The sequence below is a fragment of the Moschus berezovskii genome, chromosome 17, assembly GCF_049115385.1.
Source record: "Moschus berezovskii isolate FMDL1 chromosome 17, NW_MosBer_1.0, whole genome shotgun sequence".
NCBI lineage: Eukaryota > Metazoa > Chordata > Mammalia > Artiodactyla > Moschidae > Moschus > Moschus berezovskii.
The window spans coordinates 74,041,762-74,066,336 of NC_142476.1; the positions used below are offsets into that span (position 1 = coordinate 74,041,762).

General features: G+C 38.4%; 1 non-coding gene across 1 annotated transcript; it reads right to left on the bottom strand.

Moving 5' to 3' along the window:
* Positions 1-356: 356 nt before the first annotated feature.
* TRNAT-CGU (transfer RNA threonine (anticodon CGU)) lies at positions 357-429 on the bottom strand. The gene has a single exon. It is a non-coding gene; the product is annotated as a tRNA-Thr (tRNA).
* Positions 430-24,575: the final 24,146 nt, after the last annotated feature.

Here is a 24,575-nt window from a genome sequence, read left to right on the forward strand (position 1 = left end):
ATCATATTCTATACTACACACTCCAAACAAAACAGGAATCCACAGTTTAGTCTGGGGCAAACATCGAAAAGAATATCTTCAATCAATGATTCATGAAATAGTCTTCTCATTTTCAGACTGAAGAATGACCAGCCCCGGGCACAGTAAACACATGTGCTGATGTTGTTGGAACTACAGCTGTAAAATCTTTTCCTGTGGCTTAACTACAGGTGAAATATCACCAGGATTTCTTAAAATTACTTGCTATCATCTTCCATGTTTTGATATTATTTTGTGGCTTATTGGTTCATGTTCTTTTTAAAACATATTTATTTATTTGACTGCAGTGCGTCTTAGTTGTAGCATATGGGATCTAGTTTCCTGACCAGGGATTGGACCTGGGCCCTCTGCATTACGAGCACAGAGTCTTAGCCACTGGACCACCAGGGAAGTCCCTAGGTTCATGTTCTTTATCAGTCATCCTCAGCTGAAATTAGAACCAGTAAGAGGGAGATTGGGCTTCCCTGGTGGCTCAGACGGTAAAGTGTCTGCCTGCAGTGCAGGAGACATGGGTTCGATCCCTGGGTTGGGAAGATCCCCTGGAGAAGGAAATGGCAACCCACTCCAGTACTCTTGCCTGGAAAATTCCATGGACTGAGGAGCCTGGTAGGCTACAGTCCATTGGGTTGCAAAGAGTCAGGCTTCACTTTCAAGAGGGAGATTTATGATTAAGCAATTAGAGAGTAAAGAAAGGGCACAAATACACAAGACAACAGACGGGCAAAGAGAGATCAGCTGACGAAAAGAATCAGTCCTTTAGAACCTGAAAAGCAAGTGATACATACTGATTCAGTCATCACAGAAATCTACTGTGTTGTAGTGCATGGGCAAGCCTAGAAACAAGAAAATTTCTTCTGATATACAAAATTCCAGGAAGACTGAATTGCAGTTTTGTCTGGATATATGCCTGGGAGTAGGATTGCTGTGTCATATGACATGGAGTTTAATTCTCTGGAGATGTGACATTAGAAGGTTTTTGCACTTGGGACATCTGACACACTCTAGGGTGGAGGTGGGATTTGCTGTTAAAAGTAGAGATTTAATAAGTTTACTCACATAATGATTAGCCACTATCTCACTGCTTTCCCATCTTCATTGCTTGGATGTGCACAGTTTATTTGTCAACCTCACCCGATTTCCCACTCCAAGGGAATTGCAAAAATCCCTCCCGTGCATAAGATGACTAGTCCAAAATTATGTCAAGAACCCCTCCAAGATCAGTAATTTTCAAATTTGTAACTTAGAATCTGGTAGGGGAGATTTTAAAAATTCCAATGCCTGTGTCTCACCTCAAATTAGTTGAATCAAAATATCTGGGTTGATATATAGGGGTTGAAGTATCAGTACTTAAAGCAACCAGCAGCCAGGATTGGGAACCATGCCCTGGAGTGATGCCCATCTGTCAACAATGGTGTCCTTATCTCCAGAGCTGCCACTTTGCCCTTTAGTGTTTCCCTCACTGTCACTAAGCCTTTGAAGGAAATTTTAATGTGAAAGAGATGAAAACAAAAAGAAAAAAATTTTAGATTCAGAGAAATAATGTGTAAAGGAGGCAGACACTCCAAAACCTGAAAGTTCTAAAAAATATATTGTACATATAAAAAAAGAACAAATCACTGCACAAAAGATAAAATTATAAAACCAGAGAGAAACTTTTAAAATTAATACAACTTGATAGCAGAAAAAATAACCACTGAAAATTTATAAAGCTGCTCATAGAAATTTATCCCCAATGAGGAAAAATGATTAAGAGGCTGGCTCTGCTATTTTCTAGACTTTAGGCTAATTATTATAATTATTAGTATCTACTGTTTCTCCTTCTCAGTTTCCTTATATGTACAATGAGTTAATAGTAAATACTTTTAATTTGTATTTATATTTCTCTTAATATGAATGTGGTTAAGCATATTTTCATATATATATGATCATTTGTTTCCTTTTCTGAAAAATGATCTGTTCAAATATGTTCAAGAATCAGTATTTTTACTAAATGTCTAGCCAACATATTCTGTAATATGCCAATTATTAAGTTAGCCATGGAAAAATTTACTTTAGGGAAAGGGGTCAGATTGGAGTGGCAAATAATGAAACTGCTCAATAATAAGTGATATGACGTGATCATATAAGTGATGCATAAAATAAATGATACATAAAATGTGTTGTATGGAACCATATTTCAGTGTTTTCATCTCTGATACCAAATTCCAATTATTATGACTCCTAAGTTATGTTACTTTATTTGGAACAGCATTTTATCTTTTATTTTCCAGGGCTAAAGTCTTCAGTTCATATATGTATTTTAAACTGTTTAAAGTTCATATTATTTCACATGCTGTAAAATAGACTCCATGGGGTCGCTGAGAGTCGGACATGACTGAGCAACTTCACTTTCACTTTTCACTTTCATGCACTGGAGAAGGAAATGGCAACCCACTCCAGTGTTTTTGCCTGGAGAATCCCAGGGATGGGGGAGCCTGGTGGGCTGCCACCTATGGGGTCGCACAGGATCAGACACAACTGAAGTGACTTAGCAGCAGCAGCAGCATACTTGCAAGGAAAGGAGTCTCCTGTCCCTGCCTTAGTAGCCCTGTCCTCATCTTAAAGACTGGGCACAGATGTCACCCTTTCCAGCATATTTCTACTCTCTTCCAAAGTCAGAATGAAATAAACCTTCTGTATAATAACTTCCCAATAAAATTGTGTGCTTCCCTCTTACGATTTGCTTCTGTAACATAGAGGTTAAAAGCACTTTTGTGGAATCAGGTCTAGGTCTGCCATTTACCTATATTTGAATTCTGTGTATTCTTGAGTAAGCAAGTGGCATCATTTAATGATGTCATTTCCCCCCGAACAAGGCTACTGTTACTAATGCCTGCACTCAAGGGTGGCAGTAAGTATAAGATGCAGTACATACCCACTGCCTGGCACACAGTAAACACACACATTGTTCAGTCCCATTAGGAAGCTGGGAAGTCCCACTAGGATTATGAGGCTTTTCCATGCCCACTTTGATGGTCCACTGCCCTGCATGTTAAAGAGATCCATCCTTTTTTTTTCCCATTAAAGTCATCTGTTTGTTTTGGTAGTGGTACAGTGATTTTGGGTCATTAAAAAGGAAAGTGTTGCTGAGCCAAACTGAGGATGGCTTGTAGGCAGCTATTGATGGAGGTGTTCACAGCCAACAGTCACTGGAGGACCAGCTTCTTGGCTGTTCTGCTGGTTTCAGTTTCCCTTCAGCTGCTAGGGGTTGAAGGGAGTGGTGTTCTCAGATTCTTATGCTATCCCCCTCACCCCCTGGCTCCTTTCCTTGCTGTCTCCCATCCAGACCTCTTATCTCAGTCTCCCTGAGGTTACAAACCTATCTCCTTACTCCTTGCCACCTGGAGAGGAAAGACTTTTGGAGCCATCCTTATTCTCCCTCTTCTCTGTTCGGTCAGTTGAGTGAGAGATATCCACTATGATCTTCTCTTTTCCCACCTCTCATTTTCCCTCTCTGCAGTATAATTGGAAGATCAAACACCAAATAAAAATGATAAGAACAACGACCTTCTTTATGCTCTTTATTTGCCATCTTGATATAATAGTCTGAATACACCCTGATATCAGCTGGATGGAAACGTTGGAGAAATGATTAGTATTTCAGAATAATGTATCTCACTATATACATTCCAACTGGCTGTGATAATTTTTTATTGTAAAATTGCTTATTGGTCCATATCTGCATCAGAACACGATCTCCCTGAGGTTGGTAACTGTATCTTAGACATTTTTGCTTTTCTGGAGGAGAAGAGGACGACAGAGGATGAGATGGTTAGATGGCATCACCGACTCTATGGACATGAGTTTGAGCAAGCTCCAGGAGTTGGTGATGGACAGGGAAGCCTGGCATGCTGCATTTCATGAGGTCGCAAAGAGTCGGACATGACTGAGCAACTGAACTGTCCTTTACCACAGTCCGAGGACCTGGTGCTGTTGATTGTTGAAGATCCTGCCAAATACTATTATATAAATGGCATTTAGAGTAAGAATTTTGGTGCTGCACTAGCCTTAGCATTGTTTTATTCACTTATATATTATTTATTGCAAAAAACATTTAAGGGATAAAGTTTGCCAGCATCAGCATAACTTTTTTAAGTGAACGCAATAATTTTGGTACAATTCTTTTCTTTCAATATAAAAATTCAGTTGCAACAGTTCCCAGGTTCAGTATTAAGTGTTCACATTACAAATTCCAATAATATGCACACACAATTATTGCTTTAGGGTAGTGGTTCTTCAGTGTGCTTTCAAGTCACCAGGGGATCTTGTTAAAGAACAGATTCTGATCCAGTGGGCCTGAGGTTTTGTGTCTCTAAGAAGTGTTTTGGTTATGCTAATCCTTCTGGCTCATGGAGTATACTTTGAAGAGCAAGGCTCTGGATTAAAATAAAGTGCCTCATGGAATATAGGAACGAGGCAAATGGATTACAAATTCTATTATATGCTGTCAATATGCCATCAAAGCATAAAGAAAAAATCAATAATGGCAAAAAATTAAAACAAACCATAAAGTTTTCAGTAACATTTACTGAAATTATATGCAAATAATAATCACAGCATAAGCAAGACTTCTCTCAATAACTAGTAGCAAGCTTCAAGGTAACTTTATTCATTGATGATTGTTGAGATGTCTGCTGATTTTTAAAGTAATTTCTTCAGGTGTTATAGTAAAATTTAGATGACTAGTTTTTTGCTAATATAAATGTTGACAAGTATACATCTCATTTTCAAAGAAATTCTGCTTTATTACAAGTGGCAATTGTAAAACTCTAATGATGAAACATCAACTCCTGAAGACTGATATCTGCCCACATTATGAATTATTTGCAGTTAAACTACCACAAGTAGATTAATTCTTTATTATACTAATGAGAAACAGCAATGTCTGCCATTGGCAGAGCAGAATTTAATTTTAGTTCTAGAGAAAATCTCAACATAGATTAGTTCCTATTAAAAACTTTAGTATATGCAAAATCAGGCACAAAAATTATTATTTAATGTTTGTAAAGTGCTCTGCAAACAGTAAATAATTCTTATCATGCTGTGTCTTGATTTTTATGTGTACTATGCAGTGGTGAAAGCTAGAATGTGTTTGCCAGACAATAAAGTGATATTGTTTTGTGTTAGGAAACATCTATGGGAAAGCATCTGAGCATTTTGCTGCTTGAAAGTTGAGTTAATTTCATAGGAATTAAGAAAATTTAATAAGCTTAAATGTCTCATAGAGGTTGTTCAACAGATCATGAAACAAATGTCTCCTCTGATGTAAAGAGATACTTTCCAATAATGTTTAATGAATTGAAGACAAATACTATTTCCTCCAGCAAGGATACTGCTAAATTTCTGGGCATACATGTTCTGTAGTCACCCTCAGTATTTCCCACATCTGTTCTTTCTCTCTAATTCCTGTCTCAATAAAGCAGAAGTTTTGCCTGATTACAGATGTGTACTTGCCACTTGAGAGTATGTGTGTACACACATATGCACACACAGCACCGAAATGTTACTATGTTAGGTGCAAATTAATTGAATAAATTCAGCCCAAAGATATAAGGCTGTAAAAGGATTATATCTATTACTAAAATTTCCAAGGGTTAATTAACATTTTTTCTAAGCAGTTATATTGGTGGGAATTTGGGGGGCTAGTTTTTAGTGTTTGTCTATTTATTATTTATACTTTTGTTGACTACAGCATTTAGGTCCCCAATGTTTCTTTGTGGGTTTCACTTTTTGGAAGGACTTCACTCATCCAGAATAGACTTGGAGACTTGAGACTGAAGAATAATTTTTTTTTTCCTTTACAAGTTTTAGAACAGCAAAGATGCAAGTTAATGTCATGTCATTTACCTGTCAGAAAGTCCCCTTAACTCTCATTCCAAAGTCTGTATTGATTTAGGTGCACCTCCAGTGACTTTTTCTGGATGCATAAGCTGAAGTAGAAAAGCAGCATCACATTGAAGAAACCTGAGGATGGGCACTGTCCTAAGAACAGGTATACTAACAGTAAGAATAGAAAGATCAGACTCAAGGCAAAGCAAAAGAGAAATAAGTGTAAAAATGATTGTAAAACATGCAAGAAAGCATGCCACACTCGATAGACTTTAGAAACGTGTCTGTAGCAACAGTTCTAAATAATGGTCATGAGTCAAAAAGACATGTAAAATTAGTTTCAATGAACTCTGATTGAAAATATAGGAGGGTCATAATTTGGGATGAAAACCTGCTTCTAATTAGTCAGGTATCAGGTTTCCATTCTATTCTGGAGCAAAGCCTCCCTCAGCAAAGCCAGACCAATGCCACGGCCCTGTTCTAGTAGGACTGTGTGACATGGGAAAACCTATCGATACACACACTGTAGTCCTTGGCTGCCTCCATCCAGTGGGGCTTGTGAAAAATAATTGTGTGATAACTGCAACTGTAATTGTATACAAAATGTGGTTTTACCATAGAGGAGGGAAGAATCAATTCACTTGAGAGTCAGGAGGACTTTATAAAGATTATTAAATTGGATCTTAAAGGAAGTAATAGACACTCATCAGGCAAGAAACGTACATAAAACAGAGGTTTTAATAAAAGTGTATGTACATGTCCGCCATTAACATACTCTTTGCATCTCATCAATTATTCATTATCCTAGAAATAATTAGGGCTATTCTAACAGAAAGACATAGAGCAGGTATTATCCCATAAATAGTAATTCATACATGCAGACCACTTATCCATTCATCCATCCATTTATCATTATGCACGCACTTTTAGAGAAAGATTACCAAATCCCAGGTAGATTTGGTGGGTGTTGCTTAGGTGGGTAGTTGGGAGAAAAAGCTGATGAGGTTCTTGGCTGGAGGAGACTGGAACCTGCCCAAGGCAGTGGGTCAAGACCTGTAGGTGACAGGCAAAGGGGTGTGTATCCAGTACAAGGAAATTGCCAGCTGTCATCCCATCCCACATTCTGTGGCCTGAATGTTTGGTACTCCTCACCCTAAATTCCTGTATTGTAACGTATAGCCCGTTGTGATGATTTTAGGAAATGGAATCTTTAGGAGGTGCTTAGGTCGTGAAGGTAGAGCCCGCAGGAGTGGGATTAGAGCTTTTATAAAAGAGACCTCACAAAGATCCCTTTCCCCTCCTACCATGTGAGGGCACAGTGAGTCGGCTCTTAACCAGGACCTGATCAGGCTGGCACTCTGACCGGTGCTTCTCACCATCAGAGCTGTGAGAAATCCATTTCCATCTGTGATGTTTTGTTTTCGCAGTTCACAGACTAAGCACACTATTATCCTTCTCCACACATTAGCAAATTAGTTCCTGTGGCACATCGGTAATGTGCCACTAATCTTTGATAACTTTATTTTACCCTCATGAAAGTTGGTACCTAGGGATCATTCCTCAGAAGTTTTTTTTTTTCTCCTCATTACGTAATGAGACTTTGCTAAATCACAACAGGAAGAAAACCTAAGAGGTCCTGACTATTCACCAAGCCCACTAGACTAGAAAGTAGTACTTCCATCTACCTGGAAGTGAGGATGGCAGTCTACATAGGGAGACACCATGCATCTAATCTTTTAAAATTTATTTTTAATTGGAGGATAATTGCTTTACAATATTATGTTGGTTTCTCCCACGTAACAACGTGAATCAGCCATAAGTACACATGTATCCCCTGCCTCTTGAACCTCCCTCCCATACCCACCCATCTCACTCTAGGGATGTCACAACCCCTCTAGGTTGGCCCCGAGCAGTAAGTTGAGCTCCTTCTGTTATACAGAAACTTCTACTAGCTATCTGCTTTACATATGGTAGTGTATATGTTTCAAACAGCATCTGATTTTGAACCAACTCAAGATTTCTCCTGGGAGAAATCAAGGTTCCATTTAACCAATAGCTTCTGTGTATGTGTGTGCTTAGCTCAGTGCTGTCTGACTTTTGTGACCCCATAGACTGTAACCTGCCAGGCTCCTCTGCCCATGGGATTCTCCAGGCAAAAATACTAGAGTGGGTTGCCATTTCTTTCTCCAGGGGTTCTTTATGACCCAGGGATGGAACCCAGGTTTCCTGCATTGCAGGCAGACTCTTTACCAACTGAGTTACAGGAAAGGGGGACTCTGAAAACTTGCCAATATTTTTGTTCGATTTTAAGATAGCTTCTAGTTATTTTTTAAAATCAAACAAAAGTGTTAGAAAGTTTTCAGGGCCCTCATCATCTCCTTAAGTGGATGCTCTTCTGGGACCACATAATAATTCTCAGTATGACCTTATTAAGAATGGATCTCTTTATATCATACCTGTTGATTTATGTGCTTGGATTTTCCCAAATAGCAGATTCTTTGCAGAAGATCACATCTCCCCTGACTTTGGATCCTTCGCACCTAGCACAGTACTGGGCATAAAGCTTTTAAATATGTGATCATTGGAATATGTGATCTATTTTTATAATTAATTTTTATTGGACCAAGTGGATTTACAATGCTACGTTGTTTTCATGTGTACTGCAAAGTGAATCGGTTATACATATACATATACTGACTGTTTTTCAGATTCTTTCCACATATAGGTCATTATAGACTCTTGAGTATTGAATAGAGTTCCCTGTGCTATACAGGAGATTCTTTTTAATTACCTATTTTATATATAGAAGTGTGTGTATGTCAATCCTAATTTCCCGATATATCCCTCCTCCTCCCATTTCCCCTTGGTAACCATAAGTTTGTTTTCTGTATCTGTGAATCTTTCTGTTTTATAGATAGGTTTATTTGTATCATTTTTAAAACTTCACATATAAGTGATATCATGTGATAATTGTCTTTCTCTGACTTCACTCATTATGACAATCTCTAGATCCATCCATGAAATGGCATGATTTTATTCTTTTTAATGGCTAAGTAGTATTCCACTGGGCTATGTGATATTGAATAACTAAGACTCATAGTGAGGGCAACATGTATTTGAAGGCAAGAATGGAGTGAACCAGCTTGGCACAGCTGTAGAACTGTAGTTCAGGCATTCACTGGAAATGAGAGTAAAAGTAGGACCAATAATATGGGAAATAACATCAGAGAATAAAATCAGGGGCGAGGGAATAAAAGGCCTTTTGTGCCACAGTAAGGAGTTCAGACTTTATTTGGCAATGAAATGTTTTTAGCCTGCACGCAACAGGAATGTCTTTGCACTTTTGAAACATAAGTTGCTGCCATGCAGATGGTGGGTAGAGTGTGATGGGACTGAAGTGTAAGAAAAGGTCAGAACTTGATCTGAAGCAGTGGCAGTAGATATGAATGAGGGCAACAGTGGACTTTCTCAGAAAGGAAGAGTTGCTAGCATTGGTGTGTGGAATGGGTCACGGACCCCTATGCAGAGCTAACAATCTCAATAGACCTGGTGATTGAGTAGGAAAAATATCACAAAAATATATATCTGGGATGCAGCATATAGTTATTTCTCTGGTAATATAGGGAACAATTGTGTGCTGTCACGGTCCCTCTAGTAGCCAAAGAGTACAGAATAAACCCCCAAATGTGGGATTCTCTGGTTGGTAGAATTTTTGTATTCTATGTGGTCATCATTCTTCTGGCACATCTCTGGGAGGAATTAAGGAGGCTATTGGTTGGTCAAGTCCATTTATTTGGGTCCAGGTTTATTTGTGTATCACCTTTGCATTGTTTAATGCCTGTTTAACAGATAGAATAAGTCCCCTACATATGAACCTTAAAGTTGCGAACTTTCACAGATGCGAATGTGCATTTGCATGTCCAGTCGTGTCAGGCAGTAGTGAAACTGCAGCTTGCCCTCCACCTCCCATTGCTGATGATCCTTCAGTTCTGTCCTCTCCCACCTCCTCTCCCCGCTTCCGTGAGTAACTCTTCCTTCCTGTTCACTCGATGCCAGCCCTTGGATGCCAGCTGTTGTACTGTCCTACTGTACTTTTCAAGGTACTGTACTGTACGATTAAAAATATTTCCTTTAATTTTTGTTTGTTTCTTATGTATTATTTGCACAAAAAGTATTATAAGTGTATTACAGTAGAGTACTATTCAACCAGTTGTGTCATTTGGGTACCTCTCAACAGTCAGAAAACAAAGATCATGGCATGTGGTCCCATCACTTCATGGGAAAGAGATGGGGAAACAGTGGAAACAGTGTCAGACTTTATTTTTTTGGGCTCCAAAATCACTGCAGATGCTGATTGCAGCCAGGAAATTAAAAGACGCTTACTCCTTGGAAGGAAAGTTATGACCAGCCTAGATAGTATATTAAAAAGCAGAGACATTACTTTGCCAACCAAGGTCCGTCTAGTCAAGGCTATGGTTTTTCCTATGGTCATGTATGGATGTGAGAGTTGGACTGTGAAGAAAGCTGATCGCCGAAGAATTGATGCTTTTGAGCTGTGGTGCTGGAGAAGACTCTTGAGAGTCCCTTGGACTGCAAGGAGATCCAACCAGTCCATTCTAAAGGAGATCAATCCTGGGTGTTCATTGGAGGGACTGATACTAAAGCTGAAGCTCCAGTAGTTTGGCCACCTCATGTGATGAGTTGACTCACTGGAAAAGACTTTGATGCTGGGAGGGATTGGGGGCAGGAGGAGAAGGGGACGACAGAGAATGAGAAGGCTGGATGGCATCACTGACTCGATGGAGCTTAGTTTGAGTGAACTCTGGGAGTTGGTGATGGACAGGGAGGCCTGGCGTGCTGTGATTCATGGGGTCATAAAGAGTCGGACACGACTGAGCGACTGAACTGAACTGAGGCTAACTTTGTTGGACTTAGGAACAAATTCGAGTAACGAATGAGCTCTCAGAATGGAACCTGTTTGTGTGTAGGGGTCTTACTGTGAGTGTAACGAAAGTAAATGTACACACAAAGTCTTTGTGGATCAGCTGACTAAGCTCACCAGCAGTTAATTACTTGGAGGTGGTGAGGAGGACAGAAGCATTGGTAATAATTCCCAGGTCTCTTAATTAGATGAAGCTTCATTAATTACAATGAGACAGGGATGAAGAAAAGGAATAAGTGACTGCGGGATGCTCACACTGAGTTTCATTTCTGTTGTGTTGAGCTTAAAGAACTCTGGGAGAGCCAGAAGGAGTCATTTGGTTTACATCTCTCATCAGTGGAGCCATAGTGAATATTCTACCCTGGATAGTGGTGTTTGTTTGAAGGGCCCAGTTGAGGATCGGTATTATTCCAATGCTTTCATCCTGCTCAATATGCTTTCTATCTTGCTATCCCCCTGGCCCATTTTCCACTGGGGATTCAAATTAAGCTTGTGACACTCTAGCATTACCATGGTGAAGAGCCCTCAGATTTGCTGACAGGAGGCTTGAGGTACAGTAATGGTCACAATTGGGAACATGGGACTTGAAGAAACAACTGAAGGGAAACTTGAGGTAATGATCGTGGTCCAGCGATGACTGTATTAGCTTTGAAGGGTGTTACCACCAGGTCGTGGCTAATGATGTGCAGGATGAAAAATTTCTAAGAGAAGTCTGCATAAGCATCTTTTGCTCTAGATCTAAAGAAAAGCTGCAGTTCCTACCCGAAGCCTGCTGTGGTAGGTTTGTTGCTGAGGAAGATGTTTCCAAGTCTTTAAGTGCTAAGATCAATAAAGCCATGTGATTGTCTCTTTTTTGTTTAGACCTGGGTGCTCATGGCTCACCCAAAGATAATGGGAAGCTAATGCTGCTGAAGAGAGATGATTCTCATCAAAGGCCAGTCAGAACCCTTGGTAGTAATAGAGCTGCTAAAATCACTTGCAACAGAGACTAAAGAAAAGTACACGCAGGTGAGAACCAGAGTTTCTGATGCTTGGCTGGGACTCTGATGGGAGGTTGGTTTCTACAGTGCAGAATTGTCTGTCTTGAGGTGTTTTAACTCTTTCATGTTTATAACAAAGATAGCTCTTTCTCTCTGAACCAAATGGATGCAGTCAATTAGAGGTCTGTGATTACATCTAAAATGAGAGAAATTAGACCCTTTGGTTGGATACTAGGAAGAATAGAAATGGCTGATCTCATCCGCCTCCCGAAAAAGCTTGAAGGGTAAGAGTTACATATTTAATGTGAAAGTTATTTTTTTTCCTTGATAATCTGTTCTGATGGACAGATGTCCTGGAAAAAGATCCAGACAGAATTTGAACTGGAGTTGGGGAGCCATTTAGAGACTGTTAAGTTCTGCCCATACTTTAAAAAATATGTGTTACTAGCATCCACAATCATGTCTGACAAATAATAAATGCTCAGTAAGCCCTCAAACACCAAATTAAACTTACCATATCTTTTACTGTGCTGTTTTCCTCATTAGCCTCTCTCTCTTTGTTTTTATTTTGAGCTAGTTCCAAAATGCTTACATAGACACTGTGCTTAAACATTTGTTGGACTTAACTGACATGCTAGAAGCAAAGAAATAAAAATCAATTCCTATTGGGAAATTTGCATTTGCCAATGAAGAGATTTCTCAGATATCCAAAGAAGGGGCTATGTAGTATATATTTTTTTATTGCCAGCATTTATCACATTGCCTGATGTGTAGTAATTGGGGTAACCAACTTGTCCTGGTCTGCCCAGGACTTCTAAAATTTTAACACAGAAGGTCCAACATCTTGAGAGCCCCCTCAGTCCTGAGCAAAATGGGGTGATTTGCCATTCTACATCAGAATGTGTATCTAATGAAGGAAAAAAAAGTAAAAGAATTGGATTTATGAGATTAATGAAGGTAATTTCTCAGATTCCATGTAAGTGCACTCTCACACTGTATGTATTACATAGGAAATCAGATATGAAACATAAGCCTCACTCCATGTGATCATTTTTACCCTTTGAGCAGACCTCTGGGGGAGTCAAAGGTTGAGTGGTAAAAGTAGGAGCCTGACAAGGGTCAGTAGATGAATTTAACGCTCACGACATTAAGCTAAGATAGCTTGACCCATCTCACTCACCACATCTCCTGGAGCGTGGACATCCTTTGTTTAGGCTCCTCTAAGAAGGCAGAGAGCACTGATGAATTCTATGTCCATAATTCTCCATGCCTTCACGTTGTTGCGCCCAGCCCCTCTCTCTGATATATTCTCTCAATATTTGTGAATTTATTGTTTGGGCTTGTCTTGGTATGGAAGCTATAGTATATAACTGTAGGAGATTTGCATGTCTGTTCCTTCATAAATCTTCCTCCCATGAGTCACTCATTCCTTTATTTATTTATTCAGGACATCATTCTAGAGTTTCTACCTTGTGCAGACACTGTCTTAAGGGAACAATATGGACAAATATTTCTTTTGAAGGATATTTGTAACATGGAGAAACAGTTGATAAGCAAAATAAATAAAATATGTAGTGAGATAATAAGACCTATGAAGATGAATAAAGCAAGGTGAATGGGTGTTGGGTATTCAAGAAGAGGTCAAGCAGATATCATGATTTTTATTTTATTGATTTTTTTTTGATGTGGGCCATTTTTAGTCTTTATTGAATTTGTTACAATATTGCTACAATTTTGTTTTTCTGTTTTTTTTTTTTTTTGGCTGTGAGGCATCTGAGGTCTTAGATCCCTGACCAGGAATTGACAGGCACCCCCTGCATTGGAAGGTAAAGTCCTAACTACTGGACTGCCAGGGAAGTCCTGAACAATGTCATATTAAATAGAGTCATTAGGGAAGCCTGTCCTAAGAAGACGACAGTTGAGTCAGGGTCTAAGGAAAGCGAGGGAGCCTGGCAGGAACCTAAACAGCGTAAAGTGCTTTGGGCAAGGGGAACGGCAGAGTCTCTGTTCCTGAGACAGGACCTGGCTGTTTGAGTTCCAGGAATAGCAAAAAGATCGGTGTGGCTGAAGCAGGGTGAGCAAGTGAACAAGTAGCAGAAGGTGATGGGGTTCGGGCATAAGCAGGGTGTGAGACCCTACTGGGCCATTTAGATCATTCTGAAGACAGTGATAGACTCCTCTGGGTGATATGGGCCACTTGATTTAATTCACATTTTTATAGTATTGCTGTAGTTGCTGTGTTGACAGCTGACTGAAGAGACACTAGGGCAGTGTCAGGAAGTCCAGCTGAGAGGTCACTGTTAACAATCCTAGCAAGAGAAATCCATTCCTGGGAAAAGAATGGAAGCAGCAGAGATGGTAACATTTTTTGATGGTAGGGCTGTCAGGATTTGTTAGGATTGAAGGGGAAATAAAAACAAATGGAAGAGGAAGTGATGACTGCATGGTCCTTGGTTTGGGCAACTGGAAAAAATGGACACTATACAGCATTCATAGGAATCCTCAGTACAGCCATGCCTCATCATAGTGATTTCCCACGACTGAATTGATTGTCTCCTGTTTCCATACTGCAATGCTGAGCAGGCAATGTGATTTTTCCTTTATTCCAAATTCTTGGCGCAGAGGGGTCACATCAATAGACTCCAAGAACTTATTAAAATAATCATATACTTTAAGATTAATTGCTGGAAAAATGCAAATTTTCACAGATTTCTCACTTTACAGGATAGGAAATTCTGCTTATTCTTAACTCTGGTTATATATTGTACCCTGTGATATTAGACATATATTTCTTTTAAGTAAGCTTGGCTGACAGAATATTTTATTTTTCCAGGTTCAGCCATCAATCATTTCACACTGGCTTTTTTATGTTTCCAAACACATCCTCAGGATTGTCTTCATGATTTGTTGATTGTGTGAAACTTCACTTGTAAAAGTAATGTTAGTTGAGAAAGTTGGCCAAAAACAAACAAAAAAAATCCACCAAACAACACCTCTACAATCCATGTTAGAACGTATTCAGAGCTTTGAAAATTTTCTCATTACCTATAAATTTGACAGTGTAATTACCTCTAAGGAGAGTTTAGATGTGCAGTTTTATATTCCCCTCATAATTATCCACATGAAGTAACATATTGGATAAATGCCATGACAAATGGCACACTGAAGAGGTACTAACCATCAGAAAGATAATTAAGTGAATAATGCACTATAGCACTTTCTGTAATAGAAATAGCTTAACCCCTGATGATGGTAGTGCAGCTTATTTAGATTTGTTTTTAACGCTCAAAAGACTATAACATATCAATTTTATGTAAGATTATTGACCTTGGTTAAGCTTTCTAGGAATTGAAAATTTACCCAAGAAGGCTGAATCTTTTCTGTTATAAAGAAGTGAAAAAGAATCTTCATTAGGTTTCTTGTAAATGAAAATCATTGCATGCAATGGAAGATAAACGTCAATATCCACTCTTCTGAAGGTGAAGAATGACACAAATTTAAAGGTGTGAAAGTGTGTATTGTGGCCTGAGAGAAACCAAACCATAAACAGATTCTGCCTCTCTTAAAATAGTGGCCTAATATTTCTTCGGTGGGAATTTTAAATAGCAATAAAATAAAACACAAAAGACCCATTATCTATGAAACGCAGGACACAGAGTTGTGAACCCCATTCACATATCAAGGAAACTTTCTTGTAACTTATTCTGTAAATAAGTGACGAACAGATTCAAGGGATTAGATCTGATAGAGTGTCTGAAGAACTATGGACAGAGGTTCATAACATTGTACAGGAAGTGGTGATAAAAACCATTCCCAAGAAAAAGAAATGCAAAAAGCCAAAATGGTTGTCTGAGGAGGCCTTAAAAATAGCTGAATAAGGAAGGAAACATGCCCATCTGAATGCAGAGTTCCAAAGAATAGCAAAGAGAGATAAGAAAGCCTTCCTCAGTGAACAATGCAAAAAAATAGAGGAGAACAATAGAATGGGAAAGACTTAGAGACATCTTCAAGAAAATTAGGGATACCTAGGGAATATTTCATCCAAAGATGGGTACAATAAGGGACAGAAACAGTATGGACCTAACAGGAGCAGAAAATGTTAAGAAGAGGTGGCAAGAATACACAGAATAACTCTGCAAAAAAGATCTTCATGACCCAGATAATCATAATGGTGTGATCACTCACCTAGAGCCAGACATCCTGGAGTGCAAAGTGAACTGGGCCTTAGGAAGCCTCACTATGAACAAAGCTAGTGGAGGTGATGAAATTCCAGCTGATCTATTTCAAATCCTAAAAGATGATGCTGTGAAAGTGTTGCACTCCAAATGCCAGTGGCCACAGGACTGGAAAAGGTCAGTTTTCACTCCAGTACCAAAGAAAGGCAGTGCCAAAGAATGTTTAAACTACCACAAAGTTGTACTCTTCTCATATGCTAGCAAAGTAGTACTCAAAATTTTTGAAACTAGGCTTCAGTAGTACATGAACTGAGAACTTCCAGATGTTCAAGCTGGATTTAGAAAAGGCAGAGGAACCAGAGATCAAATTGCCAACATCTATTGGATCATTGAAAAAGCAAGAGAATTCCAGAAAAACATCTACCTCTGCTTCATTGACTGCGCTAAAGCCTTTGACTGTGTGGATCCCAACAAACTGTGGAAAATTCTTAGAGATGGAAATACCAAACCACCTTACCTGCCTTCTGAGAAATCTGTAGTTAAGTCCAGAAGCAACAGAACCACATAAGAAGAATGGACTGATTCCATGTTGGGAAAGGAGAACATCAAAGCTGTATATTGTCACTCTGCTTATTTAACTTATATGCAGAGTACATCATGAAAAATGCCAGGCTGGATGAAGTACAAGCTGCAATCAAGATTTCTGGGAGAAATATCAATAGCCTCAGATATGTATTTGACACCACCCTCATGGCAGAAAGCAAAGAGGAACTAAAGAGCCTCTTGATGAAAGTGAAGAGGAGAGCGAGAAGCTGGCTTAAAACTCAACATTCAAAAACAAAGATCATGGCATCTGGTCCCGTCACTTCATGGAAAATAGGTGGGAAAACAATTGAAACAGTAACAGGCTTCATTTTCTTGGGTCTGAAATCTCTGTAGATGGTGACTGCGGCCATGAAATAAAAGACACATGTTCCTTGGAAGAAAAGCTGTGACCAACCTAGATGGCATATTGAAAATACTACTTTGCTGACAAAGGTCCGTCTAGTCAAAGCTGTAGTTTTCCAGTAGTCATGTATGGATGTGAGTGTTGGACCATAAAGAAGACTGGAGCAGTGAAGAATTGATGCTTTTGAACTTGTGGTGTTGTAAAAGACTCTTGAGAGTCCCTTGGACCGCAAACCTGTCAATCCTAAAAGAAATCAATCCTGAATATTCACTTGAAGGACTGATGCTGAAGCTGAAGCTCCATACTTTGGTCACCTCATGCAAAGAACCGACTCACTGGAAAAGCCCCAGATACTAGGAAAGATTGAAGGCAGGAGGAAAGGGATGAGAGAGGGTGAGATGGTTAGATGGCATCACCGACTCAATGGACCTGAGTTTGAGCAAGCTCTGGGAGATTGTGAAGGACAGGGAAGCCTGGCACGGTACAGTCCGTGGGGTCACAAAGAGTTGGAAACAACTGAGCGACTGAACAACAACAACATTTGTGTAAATATACATAATTAATTTTCCCTGCTTCACATGTTTGACTCCTACAATATGTGAAGATGAACAGTTCATCTATTTCAGGGTGTTTCCAGCTGACAATTCAGAAACTCAGTGATATTATTCATGATATGGTTCAGTTGTGGCCTTGGAATTAGATGGCACTTTATTTGCTTGTTTGTTGGTTTGCTTTGATTTCAGTGTGTCACAAACTGAATTCACTTATGGGTCCTAGGTCTACAAAGAAGGCACTCAGTCTGTATTTGTCATTAATAATCTGTATCTGTTGATGCCAACACAGCAGTCTGAAAAATATAATCAGTTGCTGCTTCACTACTTGTTTGACTTGATATGCCTTATTGTTTTAGCATCAAATAGGCATTTTAAATGCCAAGGTTCTGGCATTCACTATTAGAATCTGTGTTCTCTCTCGCCTCTAGAACTTGTCTTCTTAACATTTTATGTGTCTTGGATCTTTATGGCAATCTGATAGAGAAAGGCTATGTGGACTCCTTCTCAGAATAATGTTTTTAAATATATAGGATAAAATACAACACGTTGAGATTTAGCCCTACCCACAGACTCTTTGGGAACCCCCATTTTGAAATTATCAATTTTTGTGGTCTGTTCAGGCTTCTGTAGCAGAATGCCATAGAGTGAGTTTCTTATAAACAATGAAAATTTATTTCTCACAGTTCTAGAGCCTGGAAAATCCACGACAAAGATGCCAGTAGATTTGTCTGGTGAGAGAGAACCTACTTCCTTGTTCATAGATGCAGTTCAGATAGCAACTTCACGCGGTAAAAGGGTCAAGGGAACCCTTGGCTGCCTCTTCTCTACGGGCACTGTAGCTGAAATTTGGCCCCTTTACCCCGGTACTGATTTGAATCTCAGGAGACAGAGTTTTGGGTGAAGTAGAAAAGAATAACTTTATTGTTTTGCCAGGCAAAAGGGGCCACCACAGGCTAATGCCTTCAAAATGTTGTCCTGACCTGGAGGGAGCAGTGAGGAGTTTTGTAGTAAAGGCTCAGAGAGGAGGGTGTGATCAGCTGGTGGACTTTTTTCTGATTGGTGGTGAGAGCAGTGGGAGTCAGCATCCTCAGTCTTCTGGTTCCAACTGGTGTCTGGGGTGTACTTGCTTTTAAGCAATGTACAGTTAAATTCTTCCTTCTGGTGGAGGTTTCAGTATCTGCAAAACAGCTCAAAGATATTTTTACATATATCCCTTGAGAGGGAACCAAGACCTGAACCAAGGCTGCACTATTGTTTTTCAACTACTCCTCATTTGTCTCCATATTCCCTCCCTTGCCTAATTGGCAACTGTTTGCACCTGACCTTTGGAACTCAGGGACGGTCAAGCAGGCTATTTCCAGCAAACAAGAAATGGGGGACGCAGAAAGGCTTTTGTGCCCAGGAACCCCCCAGGATCCTGCTAGGTTTCAGCACTAATTCATACATGAGGGCTCCATCCTTATGACCTAACCACCTCCCAAAGACCCCACCTCATCATATCATCACATTGGGCGTTAGAGACTCATCATATCAAATTTGGGAGGATAGTTTCAGTCCATAACATCTGCTTTAGCACAGTATACAGAAGACATTAGAGTCTGCCATTAACTTTGAGGGTAAGAGGTCAGTAGAGAAAAAGCATTTCTTTTTGGAGAGTTTATCTTTCTTGCTGAGAATAACCAATACTGGTAAAAGTTTTATGTAAGTTTAAGAGCGGGAATTTAGTGTTTCAGCATATATTTAGGGATGGGAAATGATGGAGAATATCAATAGCACATAATTTTCTTTGTGGAATGATCATTTTTGACTCTTGAAGGTAAAAGGTGAATCCTTGTTATTTTGTATCCACCCCCTGGAAAAGATTTTCTCATGGTTTAATGTTATATGAATTGGCCTTAATGGTACTAAAACTGGGGAAAAGTAATGGATGTTTCATCTTTCTACTCTACCTATGCTCAGCACTTAGTTTATTCGGTAGATTGCATCAAGTTAGTGGGACAGATGCTGAAAGGAGAATTTCCCCCCAGGTTATTAAGTCAGTGTAATCATCCATGCCTGAAGCAGCATTGATGGAAAACAACGTGCCTAGGTGGCTCCAAGATTGTTATCCTCCTATTCTGAAATGAGTCTCTGAATTCACCTTTTGGTTCTTAATCTGGTTCCATCCTTGGATATTAGTTTCTTTTTTTTTTTGGTAATTAATTTATTTTTTATTGGAGGCAAATTATTTTACAGTATTATATTGGTTGGTTTTGCCATACATTGACATGAATTTGCCCCGGGTTTATATAAGTTCCCCCTCCTGAACCCCCCTCCCACCTCCCTCCTCCCTTTATCCTCCCTCTGGGTCATCCCCGCATGCCAGTCCCGAGCATCCTATATTAGTTTCTTAACTTTCCCTACCACCTTTTCACCCTTAAATGATGTTTCACCTTCTATATACAACCCCCCATGCTAACATCGTTCTTTAATACTCTGCGTATCTCCTATTAAATTGGATATCCCTAAGTATTATCCTAAACTGTCCCTGATCATAATTTCTAATGAATAACAGACTACAAAAAAATTCTTATTCCAACCTATTAATTGGACTTCAAAACAGAAGTTGTAAATCTGGTTATGTGATATGAAACTTACTACAGAGAAGAATACAAGCAAATTTTATTAGTTACAAGTTTTACTTTTGGAACACAATAATTAGGAAAATCCCTAAAAACAAAAAAAAAAAAAACAAAAGCACAACTAAGTAACAGGTCTCATTGACTTGTGATTTGTTAAAAACATTTTACAGGGGAAAAATAAGTTTGGTTGTATGTCCTGAAGGCTAGATACCTCATTCAGACCTTTGTTGGCATCTGTCTCTAGTTCATCTTGGCATATCACAATGCAAATGGGCAAAATAATGATGACAGATGGGCAGGAGGAGAATCATGCCAAGATTCTAGGCTGCATTCTACATTTGAATAGCTAATAAGGAATTTTTGCTCAAAAATGTGCATTTGGCGATGTTGGGCAGTAGTCTGTATGTTTGAGTTGACCTAAACCAGTGGATTCAAAAAGAACATGAAATTGAAAATCTGTATATGCATATGTAATAAAGACAAATTTGTCAGACACATCATAGCTTCTGGATAATCTCAACTAATTGAAGGAGAGACATTAACTAATGCACAAACACAAACATTTATTAACTTCTCTGCAAGTTGTCTTGAAATGAGTCTAGAGTTTGGATTTATGGTTTGTCAAGTAGATCAAAGAGAAGTAGACGCAAAGCTGAATCCTACTGTGAGAAACAATGAAGCAGACCCCATTTTATTATTTGTTTTCCTCTGGGATATCTGTCAAAAGTCAAAAAAATTTTTGTAACACACACATTCATGGATCATGGCTGGAGGTTTTCATATCATTCATATAAGATATGCAGTTGTGGAAGGTTGTAGTTCTCATTTTTTAAGTGAACTTGCTGTTCCAGTATAATTAGTTTAACAGGCAAGATCTCAATAGTCAGAAAATAGAACATAAATGAAGATAGCTGAAAAACATCGCTCTGGTTAAAAAAAAAAAATCAAAAGCATAAATTAACTTGTAAAAAAATGTATGCCACAACCATGAATAAGTTAGCTGTATGTAAAATGATTATTGTTTTGCTGAAGATTGAGGATTGTAACATTTGCTGTTCTTTTAACCATAAATGAATTTTTCTGCCTGTCTGATTTTGTAATCAGAGTCTGCCAGAATGCTATTTACATGTACCATCATTTGCAAAAGCAGAAATACATTCAGGGCATCAAAGTTGATAATATATAAAGTCAAGGCACTTGTTTGCTTTCCTGAAACTTCATTCTTTAAGTGAAATACTGACTAAGATGAATTGTGCTACTTGAAAGTTAGGTTAGTCCATGCACAATTGGGCAACTTTCAATTACAGAATTCTTGAAGCTTCCCTTGAATAGGCTAGTTATTAACATTGGCCTCACACTGAGATAAATCTACGTTTTTAATCTTAAAGTACTCATGGTGTATAAAGCACCACCGCTGCTAGAGATTTTCTAGTTTCTACGGCTCAGGCTCACTTTGTCACCACCATGAGAAGGCTAGTCTTTGTGAATGCTCGGCTTATTGCATTAGGAGACTATTGAAGAAATACTGTCTATTTCCATGGGCAATGGACACTTAATTTAGTTCCCATCATTATCATACCCATGCCTCCAAAATGCAAGCTTATTTTATTAGGATAAAATGTGCTATATTTTTTTGTTCAAAAAAACTCATTTCTTTCTAGGAGAAGGAGAAAAAAGTCTCAGTGATCATAATGGAGATTTAGGGCAGCAATTGAGAGTAGAAGAACTAGTTGTGAACTGCTTCTCTGACTCAAAAATTGATCATCTATCAGTTCAATGATAAGAATTCATTAAGGTTACTGAGAGTGAAAATGTGATATAAAATTACTATTGCTCAAATGGGTAACATCTATTCTTTGTTTTAGTTTGGTCAAAAATAAAGGGAAGTAGATAATTTGCCTGTCATGCAGAACAAAGTTCCACCCAAATTAAACAAGATAAAAGTGCCTTCAGGTTTTGCTGCTTTCTTGGTTCCAATCACAAGAAAATGTTTGTTTTAAAGCTTTAGAAATGAAGGTATTTTTAAACCCAGAGGATTTGAGAAGTAGTCATTATATGCCTGAGTCTCCTATGTGAACGTCATGCTGAATATTAGAGGGATAACAGGATCCAATGTTATTTTTGTTTCGAATGTGATTCAGAGACAAGGTGAAATAAGGAGAAAATACTTCAGATGGAAATGCACATACATACATACTATAAGAAACCACAATGCCATAAAATTAGCCTAGGCCTTTTATATTGAGGAAGGATTGAAAAAAATTTTCTTTTGAAATCAAGTACACTTTGGAAATCAAAGGTCACTGAACATGGATGAGTCCAGAGGAACAGGGGTAGGAAAGTAGGAACTTCCCATTTGCAGTCCCATGCTCTAGAGGGGATGATGTGCTCATTCTAGACTGTGGATCCTAGTTCTTTTGTATTCAATTTTATAATCTTTCCAATTCCTGTGTGTAGATTTCTTGACAGTACAAAGAAATGTGGAAGCCTTCAGATAACCGATAGATCCAGCTGAGCCACCAGGGAAGCCTATAGATCACTAACCCATTGAAAATATTAAATAAATTGGAAATGTTATCATCCTAAAGAAACAAAGGACAGTGACTATTTTATCCCAAGGAGATATGTTGTTATATTCTTTTGAAGAAAGGAAACTTATTAGGCTGTGTTTATTTCTTGAATATCTCCCTTCAAACCACAATTTTAGTCTGATTCTGATGCTCATAAAGCTTCTGATTTTTATTTATTTTCTTCAGGTAGCTTCACACTAGGAACAAAACAGCAAAGGAAAAATGACTACTTTCCTGACTACAGTATTTTTCATTAAAAATTGAAAGAGTTGTCATTTTTTTTTCTTTTTTTGCTGTAAGTCTTTGTGGAATTTGAGAAGCATAAACTGAGTCACCGAGGCTGCAGCAACCCACCAAAGTCACAGTTAACATCAATAGCATTGCTTAGTTTGGACATAACGGTATGTGTTAGGATACACTTGATAGATGCTAAGTTTGTAAAAATATCAGCATGTGGAGCACTATTATGACAATATAGAAGGAGGATCACTTTGTTTAACACAGTTTTACAACCTTTGACCTAACATATGACAATAGGGATCATCTTATTGGAAAGACTAATCAACCTAGCATTATTTTCTCAGATAATACCCAAAGCTAGTGAAATTTTTATTTCACTGTAAGTGATATCATATGCTTTTTGTCTTTCTCTCTCTGACTTTCTTCCCTTAGTAGGATAATCTCTAGTTGCATTCATGTTGCTGCAAATGACATTTCTTTCTTTCTTTTTTTTTTTGAGAAACAATATTTAAGTACAGATTTTCTCAAATGGGTAAGTTCCCTCATCTAGGTATTATTTTTTGATGTAACATTTTTTTTCCCTGTAAGGATGAGAGAGTGGAAGAATCTTTTCACCGATGTTCCAGTACCAAAAGTTGGGATCATGATGATGTTTAACTTTATGGTTGATTTTATAAAGATGAACATCAAATCAGGCCACTTGAATAGATAATTCTGATTAACTGACATATTCTTACTGCTTTCCAAAGTATTTTCTTAATATACTCATTATTTTTCCCTTATGTGAGGAGACATCCCATGGAAAGCAGTGGGATGTTTTCCTGCTGCTAACCTGCAAAGTGCTATGTAATTAACTCAAAGGCAGACATTAAAAAAATATGCTTAATTGAGCCCTTTGTTCTTGAACTGTTTCTTTTATATGCTGTTGCACTTGCTGGAGTGTGCAGTTTCCAAAACACAAATTTGGGATTGATTATGCAAAATTTGAACAGCTTGCTTCCTTTTGCTAAGGCTTTGGACATAGGCAGGAAATTTAAAATGTCTCTGGACGCTGGATTTTTTTCTGTGAAAATGTGTGGTTTGTATGAGAAGACATGCCTGTCTCATCAGTCAGCATTATTTTAGACAGAGTATTTGTTTCTCCCTGGGCGACACACATACCAATTATCCAGAGGAATTCAATTCTCTTCCAGCTGCTTCCAGGTCTTATTTATAGGCTTGATTATCTGACAGACCATTCCTAAATACGTAGCTAGTAGTCTCAAAATGTCATTCTCCCCTCTCCAAGACAAACAATTTTGATAAACACTGCATCTAAAGCTTCAGGAGTAATCCAAAGCAACATAAATGGCCTTGATTTAAAAAAAAAAAAATATATATATATATATATGTATTTTGGTAAAAATACTTTTGAAACATAAGCACTCATATAAGAATAGTGGTAAATGAAATTCATTTATTGCCCTAAAATTGTACATTGTGTTCTTCTTTGTCAATGCTCACATCCTGTAGTAATAACTTATTCGCGCTTGGAATAGATCTTTCATCTTAGATTGTCAAACTGCAATTGTCAGTCTGAATGGTGAGGTAGGTAAGTATGATGTTCACTTCTCAAGTGTTTATATTAAAGGAGCTAC